Genomic DNA, 7782 nt, shown 5'->3' on the forward strand with positions numbered 1-7782 from the left:
CTTTGCTCGCGGACTCCTCCTGTAGTGACAACATGGACGACAACACTAGTTGTAGCTACAGTCTTCAGATTCACTGAGTTCATTCTCTCACACCACAGTTATATACTGTATTGTCAGGACTTTGTGTTTTATGGTCTTGATATAGATGTTCCTCTCCCACTGGTGCCTGGCCCGCTGTCATGTAGCAGCCACTCTCTACATCTTGTTCCCCAGATCCTCTCCTGTAATGTCCTGTGACCTTTCCCATTGAGCCAGATGCCAGAGCCATGGTGCTGTTAGCAGTGAGGGAGGGAGGGAGGGGCGGCAGGGAAAGAGAGAAAGAGAGGGAGACAGAGGGGGAGACAGAGGGGGAGAGGGAGAGAGGGAGAGGGAGAGGGAGAGGGAGAGGGAGAGGGAGAGGGAGAGGGAGAGGGAGAGGGAGAGGGAGAGGGAGAGAGGGAGGCGGTAGAAACTGAGCTGCTCTACATCTCTCTCTCCCCAAGGAGTGTCATGTTTCTCTTTCCACCCTTTATTTGAAAGCTATCATTTCCCCGGGATTCATAGCTGAAAAATGGCATTGATTCACCGGATGATAGATGCTAAGTGTCCCTCTATCGACATGCCTATTGACAGGCCTGTGTAAATTCTGCATCTTATTACCCCTCTGGATAAGTGATACAGCTCGTGGCTGGGGAAGAGGTAGCTAGTCGATGGGCGCGTCTGAACCGCGCTTGCTGAACACAGTATCACAGCCCAGCAGGGTGATTAATGTCGTCACAAAACGCCTTATCAGTCAACCCGCTGAATAATTGAACCAAATAAGGAGGGATCGGAGATGAAGTCAATGGCCGTGTCCGTAATGGCGGGTTGGGAGGAGGAGAGACACAACCGCAGCTGGCACGTTTGGAAGTGGGCTTTACTGCACAGTCACTGGAGTCCTGAAGGTGAAATCATGGTGTCGTCCGAACATGATTGTAAACGGATGATATCCCCGTCTAGAAAGTTTGGTGCAGCATTAAAATGATAAATGTGGAGCTACGAATGTACTGTGTGTGTGGTGGGGCAGCTCTGTTAGATCTTTTTTTACTGCATTGTTTACAGGGGGCTATTTTTCTTAGACTTTGCAAGGTTTATTGCTTCTTAATCCCAGCCTATTGTAACCGTGGCTGCGAGGACGTTAAATAATGTGCCCCTGCCAGCCGTTTGCTCTATCTCAATTTGTTTTATAGTAATACACAATTTAACCTTCAGAATAGCATTTGCAGGTTCATAACATTTGGAACAGGTGTAATTTTTCCAACCAACAGAGTTACAATGTGACCCAATTTATCTCTGTTTGTTGTAATGCATGGCATTAATCTGTGGAGCCAGTCACAACCCATTATTCCAGCGGGCCGATAACTCACTCTTATTGTTCCGACTCACACCTGAGCAAAATGTTTCCAATCCAGTCAGTACTGTGTTACAGCCAGTCAATGGGACCATGAAGACCGAGTAGGGCTGTTATTCACTCTGGATTCCTTTACTCAGGAGTGTATGAACCATCACAGGTTATGGAGAGTGAAATGAGGTGATTTGGTCACCACTGAACATTGAAGAATTTCCTGTCTTGATTACTCTGAATGGTGTATATCTAAGCCCAGTTTGCCTGGCTGTCTCTCCAGATGTAAGTGATTGCAAACATGCAAGGCAAATTTGACTAGTATGCCTTGTTATCCTGGTTTGTTACTTTAACTAATAAACTACTTTTACATTTAGTCATTTAGCAGACGCTCTTATCCAGAGCGACTTACAGTAAGGTGAAGTGCCTTGCCCAAGGACACATCGTAATTTTTTGACCCCTGCCAGGAATCGAACCGGGAATCAAACAGGGAATCGAACTGGCAACCTTCAGATTACTAGCCCGACTCCCTAACCGCTCAGCCACCTGAGTCCCTACTAAACTAATTATGTAACTTTTTTTTTCTTTCATTTTTTTGTATATATAGCTATTATTTTTTAAAGTGACAGTATCATAGAGGAAATGTTAGGAGAGAGAGAGGGGGAGTGACATGCAGAAAAGGGCCTGGGCCAGATTTGAACCCAGGCCGCTGTGGTAAGGCCTAAGCATACCAGGGCGACCCAATAGTTAGTTTAAAGATGAATCTGTAGTAGTAGGCCTCTGTGCTTTCCACTGATGCTGCTACAGGAAGCTGGATGAACACAGTGTCCACTCATACTGTACAAACCTACACAGTAAAATACAGAAGACAAAAATATTTAGTCAGTTGTGGTATTATTTCATACTTTTCCAGTGAAACCTGCCCTGGATATGGAATTTAGCTTCAAGCACAGATGTAGCTGTGGAAGTGTATGGGTAGTGGCTAGCCCCAAGACAGTATTCAGTTCCTGCTTCTGTGCTGTACAGTCGCCCCACAGGCCTTGAAGTTACAGGGGGGATTCAAGCTAGCGAATCCACCCCTTGTTCCCAAGATAAATTAGCAGCTTCTAAATAATGCAGTGAACCCTAATTCTCTTTGATTAGTAGTGAGTTAGATGATAGCGACCCATTGAAATTGGTCATCAGCATAAATAACGAGCGAATGAACTGATAAAATGCAAACTCGCCGGCCATCATAAATCAAGTGAAATCCACTCGCCGTGGAAGTCACTGGAATTAGAAGTCCATGCTCCTATTAATTATGTTGCCTTGTGAAGGCGACAGAGTGATAAATCAGCCCTGAAAGGCCCTTCAGAGGGCCAGACCGAAGAGTTCGACTGCCTGCAAATTGCTTTGCGTATGCTCCTAATTGTTTCTTAAATAACCCACCTTTTTGGAGGCAGCCAAGAAGGTAGACTATCGAGAGGGGTCAGAAATGCCGGGTCCAACGTCTCCTGAGGAAACGTGATACAAAACACCACCCCATCTTCCTTCACCTGTTCTTCTCTCCTCCTTCTCCTCCTTCTCTCTTACTACCTTGCGTAATAAATTGATGAGTCTTACCGGTTTGTAATCCGTTTACTCATTGATCCAGAGATAGTTAGCTCTGTCTCCTTATTGGGCTTTTTAATGTGTTTTACAAGCGCGTGCCAACAGATCTTTATAACTGCTTTTTATTAAAGTCCAGCTCTCTGGAGTCATCTTTGTTTGCACCCTTGATGAGTAATTTTTCCCTGCAACGATTTTTCCCCCAAATGAAATAAAATGGACAAAATTAAATTACTTAAACATTTGAGGCATGTAATAACGAGCAAGAAGTGCATCTAATTAACGAGAATACCAAAGCCGTCCTGAGCAACTGCTCATTAAATTAGATCTCCAACTATTAAAATCCTTGGATTTGGCACAGGAACTTAATTTATATTTATTGAGCAGTAAGCATCGCCTACCATGAAATGTGGTCTTTCGAGAGCATTTAACATGAATATGCCGTTAAATTTTAATTTTGTGTGCTTCTTGAAAGGCAAGCGGTCAAGAAATGTCAATACATGGCTTAGGGCCCTGGTCTCCTGTCAGCGAGGGTGATGAAAGGCCTCCATGCGCTGAGCTTTGATCTGTGGACAGCCCTGCGGAGGGGGGCGGGAGAGGGGGGAAGACAGAGTGGACCGTGGTATGTGATGGGAGAGGGGCGTGTGTGTGTGTGTGTGTGTGTGTGTGCGTGTGTGTGTGTGTGTGTGTGTGTGCGTCCTTCTGGTGACATTCAGGCCCTGTAGTTGTTTGACTTTAAATAATGCTCCTGTGCGGCCGGAGGAATAATGGTGTGGACTTTCATGACATTGCGTCAGAGCCAAGGTGACTGACTCGAGGACTGATTGCTCGCTCTCTCACTCACTCTCTCTCTCTCTGTCTCTCTCTCCCCCTCCTCCTCTCTCTCCTCCTTCTCGCCTTGTCAATAAGCACCCACTTGTCTGAAGGAGTCACATCAGGCTACCACAGCTGACACCATGGTGTCTTTATATCCTGGAGCAATCCTTTTAGAGCACACATCAATGGTGATTAATCCAGTGGCAGCAGCAGGGGAGGTTAACCCCCTGCTGGCAGGAACACGCCGATGCGACTCCAGACAAACCCCTCTCTCCTCTCAGCTCCCCTCCTCGGCTCCACCTCGGAAGGTTCCATCTCGGCAGGTTCCACATCGGCAGGTTCCACCTCGGCAGGTTCCACCTCGGCAGGTTCCACCTCGGCAGGTTCCACCCCGGCTCCACCTCGGCAGGTTCCACCTCGGCAGGTTCCACACAGACACAGATAGAACCAGTCCTGCTACTCTGTGAAGTACATCGTCACATGCTTCAGACCTGATTGATGGGAACAAATAAACTGTTGGTATTCCAAAGCGGTTATTTTCATAATAAAGCGAATTGCGGTTTTCGACCGGCAGATGTGTGCCCGGTTATTAAACCACATGCCCCCCTCCCCACCCCCCACTCCAATATTTCAATTCATAGCATCAATTACTCAATACATCACATGTCCAGGTGCTGCATCTGTTTGGTTTCATTGAGGGGGTCATTCTGATTTATTAATAACGCATCCCTTCATCTGGCTGATAAATGTTGACACTTTGTCACTTAGGGCACCGTGCCTTTGTGTTGAGTTTCACAGCTGTGACAAGCTGCCGATTAGGACTTCCTTGGGTAAATGTGGCCGACCGAGTGCAGACCAAGCAAGCCTGTGATGTGAAGAGGCAGTGATTACACTCTGTACTTAGGGGTAATAATGATCTGCAAGTAGCAAATCATCCGTCTGAATGAGAAGGGGGGGGGGGATTTTGCTCATTCTGTTTGATCAACACCTGGTTAATTGTTGCCCATCCTAACCCTTCCATGATGGAGGATGATGAGTCAACAGGCTGTAGGGTTACACAGACCATCTGGGTCATTCACAACCATATGTTCACACTTTATTGTTTTGTAAAGATCCATGTAAACAAGACTAGGCTTCAATGTCTAAAGCATAACGAGTGTCCCGACAGAGCCCCATGGAAGTTTTTGATTGATGGAGAAACAGTATTGCACACATAAATAGCAGACTACAGCTACTGTACAACTGAATGTGCACTGCATCAACCAGAAGAAGTGTGTACTGAGCTGATTTCTGAAGTCGGAAATGGAGGTGTTGGCGTCCGTTCCCAGTGTTTACAAGCACGGCGTCAAGCGTTCAGAAGGGCGCCACCTTTCAGGACAACAGCAAATGTCACCGTCTGAAAGCGCGTCCCCCCCCCCCCCCCCCCCCCCCCGGGCCCCCCAGATGCTGCTCCTGCTCCGCCACCTCCCGTCATTAACTCTCACACTGAGATTCTAATTAGGGCTCCTCATGTTTTGGAAGCTGTCAGTCTGATTACACAGGGTAGGTGGGCCAGGATGAACGGGCTCGCTGCTCTCTTTGTATCGATGCTAGTTAATCACACTGACCTGGGCTCAAGACTCCACACAGCCTCCATACAGCCTCCACACAGCCTCCACACAGCCTCCACACAGCCTCCACACAGCCTCCTCACAGCCTCCACACAGCTTCCTCACAGCCTCCGCACAGCCTCCGCACAGCCTCCACACAGCCTCCGCACAGCCTCCATGAGGCCTCCACACAGCCTCCACACAGCCTCCGCACAGCCTCCATGAGGCCTCCACACCGCCTCCACACAGCCTCCACACAGCCTCCTCACAGCCTCCACACAGCCTCCACACAGCCTCCACACAGCCTCCGCACAGCTTCCTCACAGCCTCCACACAGCTTCCTCACAGCCTCCACACAGCCTCCGCACAGCCTCCATGAGGCCTCCACACAGCCTCCACACAGCCTCCGCACAGCCTCCATGAGGCCTCCACACCGCCTCCACACAGCCTCCACACAGCCTCCACACAGCCTCCACACAGCCTCCACACAGCCTCCATACAGCCTCCACGTAGCCTCCACACAGCCTCCATGAGGCCTCCTCACAGCCTCCTCACAGCCTCCTCACAGCCTCCACACAGCCTCCATACAGCCTCCACGTAGCCTCCACACAGCCTCCATGAGGCCTCCACACAGCCTCCTCACAGCCTCCTCACAGCCTCCACTCAGCCTCCACACAGCCTCCATACAGCCTCCACACAGCCTCCTCACAGCCTCCACTCAGCCTCCACACAGCCTCCACTCAGCCTCCACACAGCCTCCTCACAGCCTCCATACAGCCTCCTCACAGCCTCCACACAGCCTCCTCACAGCCTCCACACAGCCTCCATACAGCCTCCACACAGCCTCCTCACAGCCTCCACTCAGCCTCCACACAGCCTCCACACAGCCTCCTCACAGCCTCCAACCAGCCTCCTCAACGACGATTGCCAAGACAGGTTAACAGGCTCATATGAGAACTAATGATTTTCTAGGGTTAGGGTTTGGGACTGTTGTTTATGGAGTTAGGGTTTGGGACGGTTGTTTATGGAGTTTTGTTATAATCCAGTATTGCAGTTATTAGACCCTAGAATAATATATTCCATCCATGCAAAGTTAGAAAGTTGTTATGTTTTTCAAAGGAACTTTGTTATGATTTTTCACTGTTACAATGACACATTGAAGACACCAGTAAGTGAAAGATCTTTGTCTGGCCACTATCTCAGTCTTAAGGCCAGCTTGTCTTTAGACCACGCCCCTCCACTAACTGATGAATGTTAACCTTTTTTTATGACTCCCAAATTTAGGGCACCTTAATAGGATTTGACAAGGGCATATTATGCACAACAAATATGCATAATTCCCCAAAAATGGAACATGAAATTGGAAATAAAACTGAGTACAAAGTAAATTGACATGGTTCGCTAGCTTGAATGTCTGGTATCATATTCTCCCATGCAGGCTGCATAAAAAGGCACAGGGGTGTAACAATGGATATCAGTGGAAAGTGCTTTAAAGTTAAAGCTGATGGATGGCTTGTCAAAAAAAATAATTGCACTGGTTTGAAAGTGGGTCTGCGTGCTTGGTGGGGGGGGGGGGGGGGGGGGGGGGGGGGGGCGTGCCGTGGATCTAGAGAGAGAATCAGTCAAGATCCAGTGGCTGCCCACAGTAGTGTGAAGCTGCAGCTAGGAGGTGGCAGAACAGAGCAGGCTGTCAGAGCAGGAAAGTGCCTTTAATACATCCAGAAGAAAAGGAATCCGCCTGTCAGGGCTGCTCAGCCATTGGAGAGAGAGAGGGAGGGAGGAAGGGAACACGGTGGAGGAGGTGGAGGCAGTCGTGCTGGGCCTGGGATGTGCCTGGGCTGGTTACAGGTATGGCACGACTCCCCGAGGGAGACAGAGCTGGGCCTGCTACCAGTTGGAGCTAGTTCCGTTTGCTGTGAGGATTCATTAATCACTTTGCCCGGGTCAGGTCTTATTACGGGCGTTATTTGACAGCTGAGCGATTGGATTGTCAACTGCTTCGTTCTGTAGATGCAAGTTCAATACTTTTTTCTTCTTCAATATTTGATTCAGTGAAACCTGTTATCTTTTCCCCCAAAAATTTAAAAAACATACTTTACCTTTGACCTTGGGAGGTGTTTTTGATAAACCTAAATGCATATATGTGAATTAAACTAATTTGGTTAGTTATTTCATTTGTAGATTGTTGACAATGAAAAAGACAGTGTATGGTATACAAGTGTCAGGCTTTGATTGGAGGGATGATATATAGACTGACCTAACAAAGGGTCGAGTGCCCAGAGAGACAGACAGTTAATAGATAGAGAAGCAAGAGGGGGCCTCATTTAGAAAGGAAAGGCTGTTGGCCCTGCCAATATGACAAAGGGGAAGTCGACAACCATTGATCCATGCTCACAGATGACAGTTTAAAAATTCAGCAATAATCATGAC

Source organism: Hypomesus transpacificus, chromosome 13 (assembly GCF_021917145.1).
Source record: "Hypomesus transpacificus isolate Combined female chromosome 13, fHypTra1, whole genome shotgun sequence".
NCBI classification, from domain to species: Eukaryota; Metazoa; Chordata; class Actinopteri; order Osmeriformes; family Osmeridae; genus Hypomesus; species Hypomesus transpacificus.